Source organism: Ambystoma mexicanum, chromosome 9 (assembly GCF_040938575.1).
Source record: "Ambystoma mexicanum isolate Mex_15411 chromosome 9, UKY_AmexF1_1, whole genome shotgun sequence".
NCBI classification, from domain to species: domain Eukaryota; kingdom Metazoa; phylum Chordata; class Amphibia; order Caudata; family Ambystomatidae; genus Ambystoma; species Ambystoma mexicanum.
The window spans coordinates 293,481,327-293,496,403 of NC_090931.1; the positions used below are offsets into that span (position 1 = coordinate 293,481,327).

General features: G+C 50.2%; 1 protein-coding gene and 1 pseudogene across 11 annotated transcripts in view; both read right to left on the reverse strand.

The window, feature by feature from the left end:
• Positions 1-15,077, reverse strand: part of SYNRG (synergin gamma) — a 1,253,369-nt gene that overhangs the window by 1,060,437 nt on the left and 177,855 nt on the right. The window lies entirely within an intron of this gene.
• Positions 1,014-1,186, reverse strand: LOC138490638 (U1 spliceosomal RNA; annotated as a pseudogene).

Consider the following 15,077-nt stretch of genomic DNA (forward strand, 5'->3'; position numbering starts at 1 on the left):
TCTCTCACAGCACTCCTTTACTGTGTGGTTTCAGATGTGTAGGAGAGAGTTAACTGCTAGTAACATTGAAGCTGCACTAGAATAGTCTCCCTCATTAGAATGTGTGAAGACGTTAGAGGACCCCGGTCCCCAAGTAAGTTTGCTCTCTGACCCCATAATCTATGAAGTTGGCACCTGACCTCTCCCACATTTAAAAGGGTTAGACCTCCTCCCCCCAACATTTTGACTTAGGTGCAGCCCTGCCTCCTTGTAGATCGCTATATGCAATAACAGCAGGTCCAGATCCATATTGTCAAATAACAATGCAAGCAGACTTCCAAGGTCAAAGGATAATATGTTATTGTATAGCACTTAGGCTTAAGCTCTTTTTTATAGAAACAATATGCATACAATATCCTTATCGACCTCAGAAGGATGAAAGGCGGAGATGGCCTTACTGGGATTCGGACCTACAGATCACACACACATCACAGCAGCGAGCACTCAACCCACTGGCCACTGTGTTATATCGGCTACAGTAAAATGAGCAATTAGTGGACTGGATACCACTAAACTGGTAACTGAGATTTAACAGCAGACCAGTTAAGTTAATCTGGGCTTAGTGCGCTTTACAAATGTCACACTCACAATAAATAAACCCTGTAATGGACGCTAGGTTGCACTAGTTGCAAGTCAGCTCGCCACCAGCAGGCCAATCCTATGCGCCAACTCAGGGGGTTAATTTGGGACATCCGCACAAGTCTGGGGTTAGGCGCCTGTGCACTTGACTTGACCCCTCCAGTGACTGCTGGCCCTCTTGACTGCAGCAAAATTCAGGGGCTCTGTGCGCAACCAACCTACTCACACACGTGAGTGACTTTTTCTTTCTTTCACCAATGCATCAGGGCTGGACCCCTGAGCTGCTCGGGGCTGGCCCTCTGGACTACAGCAAAAGAAACTCTGCTGCAAGACCAGGGGCTCTGTGTGTAAACTAGCTGACTCGCACACTAAACTTTTTCTTTTTACCAATAAATCAGGGCATAGCACGAACGCAGTCCCCCACTACCAGAAATAATGCAGTCGAGTATCCCGCATTTGGGGCCATCGCAGGGGTCAGCAAATCCAGTGTGCAATGGATGAGCCTGCCTCACCCTGGGACTCGAGATCTGCCTTGGTGATCACAGATTCTCCCATGCCAGGTAAATATGAGTTGCGAGCAAGAGGGCAGGGGTTGGGCCGGTTCTGGAAACCCCGCTAAGCGAGGGTGAGAAAGGCAGGCCCTGACCCAGCCCTCCCGGAAGCCCTGAGTGTCTGCAGAGCTGCCTGCCCCACGTGCAGGGAGAAGCTCCGGCAAGCAGAGCCCAGCAGAACAGGCCCATTGTAGCACAGTTCATCACCCCCCCAATCAGGCCCTGCTCGGCCCGAGATTTGCATAAATTCGGACCTGGCCGCCAGCCAGCAGGCCCAGTCGGATAGCGAGCAGGCCTGGTGCAGTGGGCCCACTGGCCCGTCGGCCCCAGGTGGGTCCATGGCCCTCCTGAGCCGACGGGTCACCCCGCTTAACAAGAGTGTCACGAGTGGGGTGCCCCCCAGCAGGACACGGCAAAGCCGTGAAGGCAAGGCCCGATCGGTGCTTGGACGGGGCCAGCGGCAGCTGGTAGCCAGTCTCAGCCCCTCCAATCCCCAGGAGCTGGCTGGGCCTTCTTAAGGTTGGAGAGCCTGGGCGCGAAAACAGAGCCCGGGCAGGGCAGTGTGGCTTCAAGAACTACCTGATAGCATGGGGCACACATTGGGGGGGGAGGGGTGGTGGGGGGGGGGGGTGCCGGGTGACATCCATGGGGAAGCACACCATAGCGGTTTTTGACAAACCCATTATACGACGAGACGAGAGTCCCCCTTATCTTGCAGCACAGTGGCAGGCTGGCTGTTGGCTGACAACTGTGGCCTGGGTCGTCGTCGCCTTGCCTGGTGGTGCTCCTCAGTGTGGCTGTCCTGTGTGTGGGCACTGGGCTGGCAGCCTCCAAGTTGTCTGGTGGTGACTGAGGTCCATTGGTGCACCCCAATAAATCATGCCCAGCCAGGGCCAGGGTGGGTCAGAGACCCAATATCATAGTCACGTGCGTCACAGAGTCTGGGCGGGCACGAATTTTCATTGGCTTGTTCTTCCGCGGCAGCCCCCCAGGCACAAGTGGAAGTTGTTTCAACTTTGTAAAGAAGTGCAACAACAAATTTGTTGTTACTTCCTTCAAAGTTGAAGCAACTAGTGTGCAATGTCCCTGGGCCCTAGCTCAGTCCTGCAGGCAGGCTTGCCCCCCAGGGTCAGGACTCGGAGGGAGGCGGCAGGTGTTACAATTGCTTTAGTGTGTGCAATTGCTTCAGCCGCCTCCCTCCACAGATCAAAGTAACTGTTCAACTCGGCCGCTGCCGGCCCAAGCAGAGCGCGAGCCAAGCACCACATGGCACCAGACCCCTGCAGTGGCAGCACGGCTGCCGGTGGCCGCCCACCATTTTCAATGATGCTGCTTGCTGCACATGCATCTGCATGCATCATAAGTTATGATGCATGCATAATGCAATCATCAAAGCAAGGTAACAACATCTAGTGTTAGTTACCTTGCTAGGATGATGAATTGTGTGCAGAGTGCAGTCTGCAGACAGTGCCGCCGGTGCCTCCTGGCTCCTGCCCAGCCCAGCCCCAGGCGGCCCAGTCCCCAGGAGTCTGACTTGACTTCCCGGCCGCGGGCTGAAAAAGAAAAAATTAACAAAATGATGATTGGAGTGCGCGGCAAAATAAGCACTATGCGCGGCTCACAATCAAAAGGTGTGCGGCCGCACAGGCGCGCACCTTACAGGGAACATTGGTCACCGGTATCTTGCACTAGCCCCCTGAAGATCCTGAGCCCTGGTAGCTTTTTCCATGGGCTGAAAGGTTTAAGTGACTTACCTGTAATTATTGTTCTCCAGCATGGGTCTGACATGGATTCACATGCTCATGAATATTCCCCCGTCGTCAGGCTAGGAATCCTTCGGTAAGAGAAAAAAGAAAAACTGTCACTTTAAAACTGTATTTCTCCTTTAAACCAATCACTGTCCACTGGGTCATACTGCCCCCATCCAATGACAGTCCTCTCTCTAAGGCCCGCCTCTGGTAGCCATCTTCAGATTTGGTAAGCATGTAAAGTGGCAGTATGACTAAGAAGAGCAGCAGAGGGGCCAGAGGGAGGGTTCGCATGTGAATCCATGCCAGACCCATGCTGAAGAACAATAGTTACAAGTAAGTAACTTCTACCTTCTCCAGCATGGGGTCTGGCATGGATTCACATGCTCATGAAGAACGAATACACAGCAGTACACATCCGGCATTCACCACACTAGCCGAGTTGAGGACATGGGCAGGTCCACTGGCCGTATGAGTGGGAAGGGAGGACAGATGGGGTTGTGAGGGAGGCTGGAGGAGGCTGGGGCCACATGTGAAAGGGACCTTGAATGCCGAATGGGCCCAGATCAGGACAGAGGTGCAGGGTTACTCCCACACATCATCTGGTGAGACTACACAAGCCCAGCGCCTCAATTGAGGGTAGAGAAACCAACTAACCAATTCCACTAACAGTTTCCCCTTCTGCATTCACCTCTCAAACTCCAAACCAAACACAACCACAGACCTACAGCACAAACCGCACAAACTTTACCACATTGCAACAACAAAAAAAAACAGACTCAGACCAGTACACGACGACTACCGGCCGCAAACATCCCAGGCCCAGCCAACGGACCCACCGGGCTGAGGCTGCCAACAGCACATCACTGCGCTCTTGCACTTTTCCAGCTTCCTCCCACTAACTCACCCCCCCTTCCTCTTTCAGAGCCGCCAGAGCGCCAGGGGACCACTCCGGTGGTGATAGGGAGCGGTACAAATGTCCTTTAACATTACACAACCACGAGAGGTTCCAAGGCTCAACTGAAGCAATTAACACTTACCCCTGGAACAGACTCACCTCAAGCCAACAGGTTGTGTAGCACTGCCTGGTGGACTCTGGACTCCTCCCTGGAATCCCGGTCAACGCAGTAGAACTTTGTGAAGGTATGCGTTGACCTCCACGTTGCAGCTCTGCACATGTTGAGCAGGGGCACACCAGAAAGGAATGCTGTTGTTGCAGCTATCGCTCTGGTGGAGTGGGCTCTCGGACAGCCGGGCAGAGGCCAGTTCGCCAGCTGATGACAGTGCATGATTCAGCCAGAGAGCCATCTTGAGATGGAAGCCTTGGACAAGGCCTTCCCATGGTTCACAGGTCCAAAGATCACAAACAAGTCTTCAGAAACCTCTCTGTGCGTGTCACGTAGAATTTCAAGGCACGAGCAATGTCCAGCGAATGCAAGGCCCCTTCCACCGGCGAAGGGTTCAGGAAGAAAACCAGCAACGCCAAAGGCTCATTGAGGTGGAATTCTGATGGAACCTTCAGCATGAAAGTGGGGTGCATACGCAGTACCATCCTTGATTCGTGGAAAGTCAGATACGGCTGCTTGCAGGATAGGGCCTGGATCTCACCCACACATATGGCTGAGGTGATGATCACAAGGAAAGCAGTTTTCCACAAGAGAAACTTGAGAGGGGCTTGATGCATACGTTCAAAAGGTGCCCCCCCCCCATGAGTCTCGTCAAGGCCACGTTGAGTTTGCACGACGGGGCAGGCGCCTTCACCGGAGGGAACGATGGAAAAAGCCCCTTGACGAACTCCTTGACAAGTCTGTGGGACCACAACGAGGATCTTCCAGGGGATCTGGTCTAGTGAGAGATGTCCAAGCGAGAACAGATCAAACTGCACTCCTAATTTTTACACAAGAGTAGTTTTAAAGGTGTATCCTGAGAATTATTTATTTTGAGGTGCGGAGGAGATAAATAACAGCCCTGGCATATGGGTTGCAAAAATGTACACAATAGATCACGTTCCCAAATGTGGGAACTTCCGTCCTCTGCACTCTATGGGTGGCTCTGTGAGGAGTCCTTATATGTTTTATTAATTATTAGGGAGTAATTAAATAAATTTGCACAATAATGTAGGTAATTTTCTTAGTAACATATGTCAATACAAATATCAATACACATTGACTCAAGGTATTTTTTTAGACCAAATCCATTGATTTATTAGAAGCCCAACGCGTTTCGTGAAACAATTCACTTCTTCGGGGGCAATTTGCATAATTTTTCTTAAAGTAATTTGGAAAACATAATATTAAAGTAAATGCGTATAAGTCCCCATAGTACAAATAAATTATATAATTTCAAAAGCAACAAAATACTTAACGAAGAATCCATATACATCTTTTAAAAAAACTCTAAACTCATTGGTAGACCTAAGTCAAACAGATCATACAACTATTTTGGAATCTATATGCGCTCAACAATGATTAACATGGTGACATTTCTGTATTGTAAATAAATTACCTATGGAAATATTTCCATTACTCGTAAGTGGCTGGCTGTTCATCACAAAGAGAAAAAGCTGCAAGTCTCCTAAAAATGTAGTCTAATACTGGCCGCCAGGGGGCGCACGGATAAGGTCTTCCTCCGTGTGAGCTCCGACCTGCGACCCTCAAAAGTGGCTTGAGCCCCACTTTTGGCCCTCCCACCGCATAACGGATCCACGAGACGGGGGAACCGGACCTCCACATGCTGAGCGAAAATCAGAGTTCTGTAGCCCGAGTACAGCCTCTGGGATCGTGCCTCCCCCTCCAGGCCCTCAGTACGAGTTCACGACGGGGAACTGAGACCTGCGAAGCCCGGGACTGCTGGCTCCGCCCTCTGCTTTCCCGCAGAACCATAGAGCCGCGCAGCGGGGGCCCCCTAGACAGTTTCCACCTCACCATGCAGCCCCCGGGCCCCTGTGGACCGAGGAGACCCTCGACGGCAGAAGAGGAGCCGGCCCTTCCCATTCCGTGATCCGCGTGGCAACTCAGTCGCGCCCGGGCACAGCCTGTGGCTCACCGTGCATAAGAGTGAGTGCTTCCCCCATCCGCCGACGCACTAGCGCATTACAGACGTTGTGCCTGCTCCCCGAGAGGCCTACCCAACCCCAACCTCACGTCCATGCACAGTGGCCCCTTACGAGAGAGAGTGTGCGGTGCAACCCCAGTTATCTGCCCGCGGAGGCTGCTCCCACCATTTCCTGGAGAATATCCCTCACCCCTCGTCGGGCTCGGTACGGTGTCACCAGCCCCATTTCGTCGACTGGGCAAGCCACGTATCAGACACCCTGACCAAGAGGATCGCACCCAATGCCTCTGGCTACTGAATCTGGATTTGGACACTAGCTAAGCCTCCCCTATTTAACTCGTCTTCCAAGCTCCCAACATCAGGACAAACCTCACTCCAACACTGAACCCCGCCACAGAGGGTTGGGCCCCCACTCGTGGGGCGTGTGCCCTCTGTATGCCTCCCAAGAGACACTCCTGGGACCCAGGCCACCCGATCAGAGACCCCCCCCCCACGCAAACCCAACAAGATCCACGAGTCAACCCGCATTCACTCCGGCACATTGCGGAACCTGCACCGAACCTGGGGTCTGCACGGAACTGAACACAATGTGACGCATCTGGAGGGTAGGGCCCCTGACCCCAGGGCGTGTGCCTCCTCCCAACGCTAGACTCTCGTTACCCAGGACTTTCCGGAGATCGTCCTCCAACGCTCTCCAGTGCCGGCTCATTGCCTTGGTAGTGCCCCCGTTCCAGGGGCGAGTGCCTCCTCGCACCTACACAACGCATGAGCACCAAATCCAAACTAGCCAAATACGCCTACACCCTGCCACACCCCGAACCTAGAACTGCCTGCACAATGTCAGCGGACCCCTCTGAAACAGAGGCAGCGGCTACCAAGGGGGACATAGCCACCCTCCTCAGCGAAATCAGAAACATGGGCGCCAACTTGGGTGGCAAGATCGACAAAATGACCCAGAGGATGGACAATATTGAGGAGAGGCTCAAAAGTGTTGAGAACAACCAAGCCTCAATTGACACACTGGAAACCCAGCTGGACCTCCGCATGCACAATATAGAGAAAAGAGAAGAAGACATCCGGCTGAAGATAGATTTAGGAAACAGGGAGAGGCGTAACAACCTGCAATTTTTGGGGATTCCAGAACGGGAGGGGGATACAGAGGAGGACCTTAAACACACCATACATGACATAATTAGAATCCTAACGGTGGATGAGAATATCGATGAACCGGCATTTGAAAGAATACACAGAGCTGGAGGCCCACCAGGGAGTCCGAGATCGGTCCTGGCCAGATTTCATAGATATCAAGACAGAATGAGGATTCTCACTAAAGCCAGGTCAGGCGACACCCTCACCCTTGGTGGAGCCCAAATAACCATCTTCCAGGACCTATCCTCGCTCACCTTAGCCCTGCGTCGCCTGTGTGGCCCGCTAACCAGATGGCTCAAAGACCAGGGCACGAGATATAGGTGGGGTTATCCCTTCTCCCTAACGTTCAAACATGGCAGCAGGAAGATAATACTCTGCTGCGAAGGAGAGATTCGGGATTGCATCGCAGATCCCCTCAACACCGGCCCCAAAGAGGGGTCACAAGCCGAATCATCACGAGAGGGTGCGCAGCGGGGACCCCGAAGCCCGAAAAGGAAGAAGGTCAAAAGGAGCTAGAAAATATAGACGACCCAACGACACGCCGGAGAATGCCAAATTAAGTGGCATGCACATATCTTCTGACCCGGCGAGGCCTGTTCAGGAATTATGGTCCCGTAGTCCCTCCGTCACGTTGGAGATCGGCACATCACAGCCAACAGAGCCGACCCGGGACGGATGATTGACTGGCCGCAAGAGAACCGGAAACCGCATGTATCACTACATTTGTTATTCAGTGATAATAGTTGTTGTTGTGTGTTAAGTTGTGATTCAAGTTGACATTTTAAGAACGGGGGGGCTCAAACTGTTGGTGAGATGATATTCGTGCTGGGGGTTGCGTGGTTATGACCCTCAGGGGCGGTCCGATAGTAGGCCGGTTGCAAGCACCTGACTCGCCTCGAACGCCATCAATCCAAGGTTCAGTTTGTTTCAGGGGAAATGTGCGGGAAATTGGAACTGCTAACAACGGGTATTGAGTTCAATGCCCGGGAAGGGGGTAAGGGGGAGGGTATCCAACATTTTCTGAAGTCCCATTGGATGTGGGACGATCGTCAAAAGACTTCCACTGCGGCGATTTATGATACGTACACAGGCGGTGTGACCAACAAACTCACAGGACTCACCACTCATTGGTGGACATGACGAATCAAGTGACAGGCATGGCACACTCAGAATTGGCACGCTAAATGTTAAGGGGCTAAATTCCCCTACCAAAAGATCGCCTAGTTTCCCCGAGAATTCAAGAGGGCCAATTCTAGATATACTCTTTCTGCAAGAAACTCGATATAGTAAAGGAGAGGAGGGTACTCTACCCCAAATGGGGCACTGAACATTGGAGCTCCGGCCTGCCCATAAAAGTCTTTTTTCTCGTCTCGTCTCGTCAGTAAATCAATCCGATTTGAGCTCTTGAGGTCCTGGTCAGATGTGAGCGGTAGGACGCTGTTAGTTAGCAAGATACAGGACACCATCATCACACTTGTGTCTATATACGCGCCCAATACCGGACAGTCCGGTTCCTTCAACAAGCAATCCCAAAGGTCATGAACGAGGCAGAGGGAGAAGTAATAATAGGAGGTGACCTCAACGTGGATGGACCCGGATATGGATAGACAAGCAGGCACCCCGTCCACAACCCCTTCAAAGGGCACCGGAGACTCCCAGATTGTAGATATGATGGACGCCTACAATCTCACGGATGCCTACAGATGCATGAATCCAACCCGAACAGCCTTCACCTTCTACTCCACGCCTCATGCTACGTTCTCTAGAATGGACTAGGTTTACATAGCCGCAGCAATTGCCTCAGCAATGACGGCAGCTACCATATCGCCCATTACTTGGTCAGACCATGACATGGTGGTGGTCACTATAGATCAGATCGCTCTCCCTAGGCGGAGTTCCAAACGGCAGTGCAACGAAACACTTTAAGGACAGTCTTTCGGGAGCAGCTGGAGTTGGACATTACTCAATACTTCGAGCAAAACAACGTAGGTGAAACTCCCATCAACATAGTATGGGAAGCGGGTAAGGCCACATGGAGGGGACTTCTCCTTAGGGTGGAGCAGCGAAAAAACGAGAACGCCTGCTCGTAGAAAACAAATTGCGAAATTAAATTGCCCAGCTAGATCTTGCAGCTCAATCGGCGGACTCCGAAAGACCACAGAAGATCAAACAAGCTAACGCCAATAGAGAAGAACTATGTCAGCTGGAAACAAATAGCATTATTCACATATTCACAAGCTTCAATGCCTGAAGCAAAAACACTACGAGCATGGGAACAAAGGAGGCGCGTTACTCGCTTCAAGATTCCGAGGCCAACGCCGTGAACGATGGGTTCCAACGGTGCACGACACAGATGCACCCCCAGACCATCGTCCACCCAATATCCCCGAATCCTTCGCCAATTTTTATGAGAGACTTTACACTTCACAAGATACACCGCACCCAGAGGCAATAACAGACTATCTGACCAAAGTAGCCATGCCGACCCTCCCATCGGAAACAATGCAAGCCATGGAAACCCCTATCACGGGAGAAGAAATTACGGACGCAATTAAAAGACTTCCAATGGGGAAAGCACTGGGGAACGATATATACACCGCAGGGTTTTACAAAGCTTTCCAGAATGCACTCCTCCCGTTCATGGTGTCCTCTTTAACAATATCCTCAGCACTGGTGTGGCACCCGACTCCTTTTCTGAAGCCCTAATAACGGTGATCCCCAAAGAAGGAAAGGACCCCAATCAATGTGCCTCCTACCGCCCGATATCGCTCCTGAATATCGCTGCCGAGATTTACACGAGGGTTCTCACCGCGAGGCTCGAGGCACACATGCCCACAATAATTCACAACGACCAAGTAGGCTTCATCCTAGGTAGACAAGGCGCAGACTCCACCCGCAAGACCCTCCACCTCATACACGAGGCCAGAAACCTGCCAAACACACCAGCACTGTTTTCGATCGATGCGGAAAAAGCATTCGACATAGTCGAATGGCACTTCTTAGAGGCCACGCTGAAACTAATAGGCCTGGGACCCATTCTTCGACGAGCAATCAAGGCAGTCTATACAGCCCCAAGAGCCGCTGTAGCGGTGAACGCCCAGTACTCCCGCTGGTTTCCCCTCAGGAGAGGAACGAGACAAGGCTGTCCCCTTTCTGCGATTCTCTTTGCGCTCTCACTAGAACCCCTGGCCCGAGCCCTCCGAGCGGACACTGCCGTTGAAGGAATGCAGGTGAATGGCAGAGAATACAAACTGGCCCTGTATGCAGACGACATCTTGCTCCATGTGGTAAACCCACTCTCGTCAATCCCAAGGGCGATACACCTCATTGAAGAATATGGGATACTCTCCGGTTTTAAGATAAATAGATCCAAATCCACTGTCTTCCCGCTCCATGACCCATCCCCGGAGCTGCTACACGACCTCGAACACCTTGGCCTGATTGTCGGAGGCCCCATAATGCGATACCTGGGAATCAACTTAACAAGAGACCTAACTCAACTCTATGAGGCAAACTTCCTGCAACTCATCAGCGCTCTCAAAACGGATCTCGCGAATGGAAAACCCTCACAATTTCCTGGATAGGGCGCTTGAACGCAATCAAGATAGTGACCCTCCCACGCTTCCTATATCCCTTCCAGGTCCTCCCCATCACAATCCCGGACCACTTCTTCAAACAGACCAAGAAGGCCATATTGGAATTCCTGTGGGACGGAAAGAAACCCCGGATACCATACGATATCCTGATACTCCCGAAGGAGATGGGCGGAGTGGGCCTCCCGGCCATTGAACGGTATTACCTTGGCGACCCAACTCAGATCCTGATCCCACACCTGCGCAATAGAAAGGACCTCCAATGGGTCCAACAAGATAATGACATCCTGCTCCACGTTACTCTTGCGGAGTGGCTATGGGTCCCCAGAGCAAAACTCACGAAACACTTACGTGACTACCCAATACTGGGCACCATGTGGAACATCTGGAGGAAGGGGAAAGGGATGACCGGAATCATGACATGGCCTTCTCCACTAAGTCATCTCTGGTTCCCCGGGATCCGAGAGGAAATCCCCGAACACGGCAGATACCAGGCCTGGTTTGATGCCGGACTGGAGAGAGTAGGCCAACTGTGGAGAAACGGGAACTTCATCTCGCAACTAGAGGAGGCACTCCAAATCCATCCAATTCCAATCTTTTTGTATCTACGATTAAAAGGGGTCATGTCGAGAAAGGAATGGAAGGAAACCACACAGGGAGAGCTGACACTGTTCGAATCGATACTGGACACGGCCAACTCATCGAAAGGTTTAATAGCGCGCATGTACAAGACCCTGATTAACAAAGACCAAGCCCCAAGTCTTCGCCTCAAAGAGCAATGGGAAAAGGACTTTAATAGAGAATTTGAACAACACGCATGGGACAAAATCTGCGAAACACCAGCTAAAGTATCAATCGCCACCCAGTACAAATTACATGCTCTGAAACTACTCCATCGATGGCAGTATGATCCTTGCAGACTCTCGAAAATGTTCCAAACATCTAGCCCAAAATGCTGGAGACACTGCGACATGGACGCTGATTACTGGCACATGTGGTGGAAGTGCCCCAAGGTACGCATCTATTGGCAAGAGGTCTTGGGATGGATTAAACAATTAGATGGCATAGAAAGAGTCCTATCCCCTCTCCTGATCTTATTTGGCCTTGAAGAAGAACACAGAGTGGTACGCGTAAAAGGGTTGATATCCCCCCTCCTGTTGGCGGCAAGAGCTGCCCTAGTCATCAAATGGAAGTCCCCGCGCCTACCTGACAAAAAAGACTGGCTGCAAATCACCATGAACATATACACAATGGAGAAAATAACGGCAGCCCTCCATGACAAGCCTGGATGGACTTCACAGAACAATATATCACAAGTACACCTGTTACCGACTCTCAGCTCTAACCACAACGCCATTTAATGGCCCATACCCGGAAAACAAATAGCGATCTACGTACTGCCTAATAGCCATCCCTGTCACAACCTTCGCATAGAACCTATGACACCGACAGAGATATCAACGTCACACCGCCACTTAAGACAATTTCAGCTAACGCCGACACCCGGAAGTCGTCAAAGAATGGACATAGGGGGGGGGGGGGAGGCGGGGGTTCGTACTATAAATCCATCGAGAGTGGACATGTATGTTACTAGCAGTTTTGTTATTGAAGTGTATCGCGATGATCTTGTGATATAACCAAGTTTGCTCAGTTATGTATTCACCTGACTGTTCACTTTTGATGTAAAGATCCAATAAAATTCAAGTAGAAAAAAAAAATTAAAAAAAATTTAGTGTAGGCCTTGTCCATAGGCTGTTAAGAGAAATAAAAGAGAAAAAGGGGAAAGAATAGTCAAGATAAGAGATCATGAGTCTAAGTAAAAAAGATTAGAAAAGATTAGAACTAATTGAAGGTGATTACTTACCACCTTTTGTCTTAAATATGACTGAAGATGGTCAATTGAGTGTGAATCACTTCATCTTTCAGAGCATTGCATGAGGGAAATAATTAGTAGAAGCGTCCAGCAAGAGGCGGGCGAATCCCAGGAATGCCCAAGAGTAAACCAAAGAGTGGATATGCTAAGTAAATATCCAAGAGGAAAGAGTAGTACTGATGTCAAGCAGAAGAACCAAGAATACTTACAGGTGAGTAGTCGGGTAGGTATGTAGCAGTAGAGGGAAGATGTAATCCTCCTCCAAGACTCGCTACCCAATGCTGGCTTTCGCGGTCCTTAAATACCTACAAATGCCGCCTTACGTCAGGCGTATGTGCGTCAGACAATGTGTGACGTCACGATGTAAACATTGTGAGGTCATCACGCGCATGCGCAAGGCGTTGTTGTGCCCGATCATAAAAAATTAATTTTGATCGGATTAAGAATAAGGATAATGGGGTATAACTCAAATGAGCAAAGCAGCAAGCTACAAAAGAGAGTCTAAATGCATCTAACGGTAAGATTGACGTATATAACGTCAGAGTATAAACGACGTGTCTGTGCCAAGCTCGACAGTTATAGCGCTTGAGATGGGGAATATGGTTGTTGAAAAAAAAAGGGGAAATATTAGCTAATTCTAGCAAAAGATAATTGTATGCCTTCTAGAAAATTGAAGGACATACAAGTAAGACAGAATAAATATGTTAAATGATTAATAAAAAGCTAAAACTAGAATTAAATGAGATAAAAATTAAAGAATGATAAGATAGTAGGATATTGACAAATCGGACCCAAGTACCTAGCCGGTAGTCATGTTCAATAAGAGACTGATCTCCGAATTTGGGATCATAAAGGTCACTAGATGGAAGAACATGTTGATAAAATGTTGTTTGTAGATGTGTAGGTATGGTAATAGATTGTTAATCACAAGAGAAAGGAGTAAAACCCAGGAGATGTATAAGCATGGTAAAAGCATGATAACAGGTTACTTTCAGGGTACTGTCAATAATGCCTCTTAGACCCTATAGCTGTCCCATTGGGAGCTCACATTCTGATAGACCACAGTTTAGCAAAACCAGATAAATTCTGTAGCATATTCAGATTTGGAAGGTTGAACCTAAATGCTTTATCTTCCGAACAATGTTGTTAACAAAACTGTATTGTTACCAATCCGAAATTTAAAGAACTTGTTTATAAAAAGGGACCCATATAGTGAGAGATGTACCTTGATGGATGAGTGAGCCAGCCCAGCTTTTGCCAAGGACAGCAAGTATGAACTAATCTGTGGAGCCATGACCCTCACAGGGGTAATCTTCTGCGACCGACACCACTTAGCAAAAGGCTTCCACTTATGGCCGTAGCACTTTAGAGTCAACACCGCCCTGGCTTTGGCCAGGACCTCCCTGCAGTCCGCTGGCAACTCATAACCTCCAAACTCTAAGGCAGCAGGAGCCATGCCTTCAGGTTCAGGGATCCTGGGTCGTGATGAAGGATTGCGCCTCCCTCCTTGGTGAGCAGATCCGGAAGTATGGGAAATTTGACTGGAGGTGACAGTGACCGGCTGAGTAGATCCAGATACCAAATCTGCCTCAGTCACGCCGGGGCGATGAGTATCAGAGTGTGTGGCGATCGCTGTATCGAACATGGGACCCGCATCAGCGGCGGAATCGGCCTTGCGGCTCTTGGCCTTTTCTTGGACCCCCCCACCCCGGATGGGGCATCCTCAAACGACTTTGACCTCCTCCCAGAGGGAGGCTGCTCCTCAGACCGACCTGTCCTGGGTGAGGCATGACCCTGCTCTGAGCACGGATCAGGGGCCTTGTTCGACTTGAGCCATGCCGCCAGCCTGCTATACCGGTCTTTCTTCATTTTCTCTGAGAAGCCCAGGCATATCTCGCACCCATCCTCGTTGTGGTCAAGGTGCAGCCAGTACAGACACTTTTGATGTTTGTCCTCCAAGTAGACGTTCCTTAGCATGCATTGGGTGCATGGCCTGAAAAGTGTCCTTCCATCCTTTTTCTCCTCCTTCATGGTCAGAGGACGCGAAGGAGGGCCAAGACGGCATTCAAGAAACTTCGACGAACAATCGCCCTTGAGGGGCACGCAACTTCACAGACAACCGGTCCCTGTTGCCGGCCGCTGAAGATGGGAGCACACATGCTCAGATGGAACAAAAATAGAACTTTTCCACGAAAAAACTTCAACATTAAAGCATGCAGTAAAAATCTAAAGATGACTGCCAGAGTCAGGGCTTAGGGGAGGACTGTCATTTGATGGGGCAGTATGACCCAGAGGACAGTGATCGGTTTAGAGGAGAGATACAGTTTTAAAGTGAAAGTGAAACTTATTTCTTTTACCAAGGATTCCCAGTCTGACGAAGGGGAATATTCATGAGCATGTGAATCCATGCTAGACCCCTAGTGTTTCAGTATCATGGCAGCCCATACTGTCTGAATAAAGTCAGTGATAGTTTCTTTTTTTGCTGAGAGCA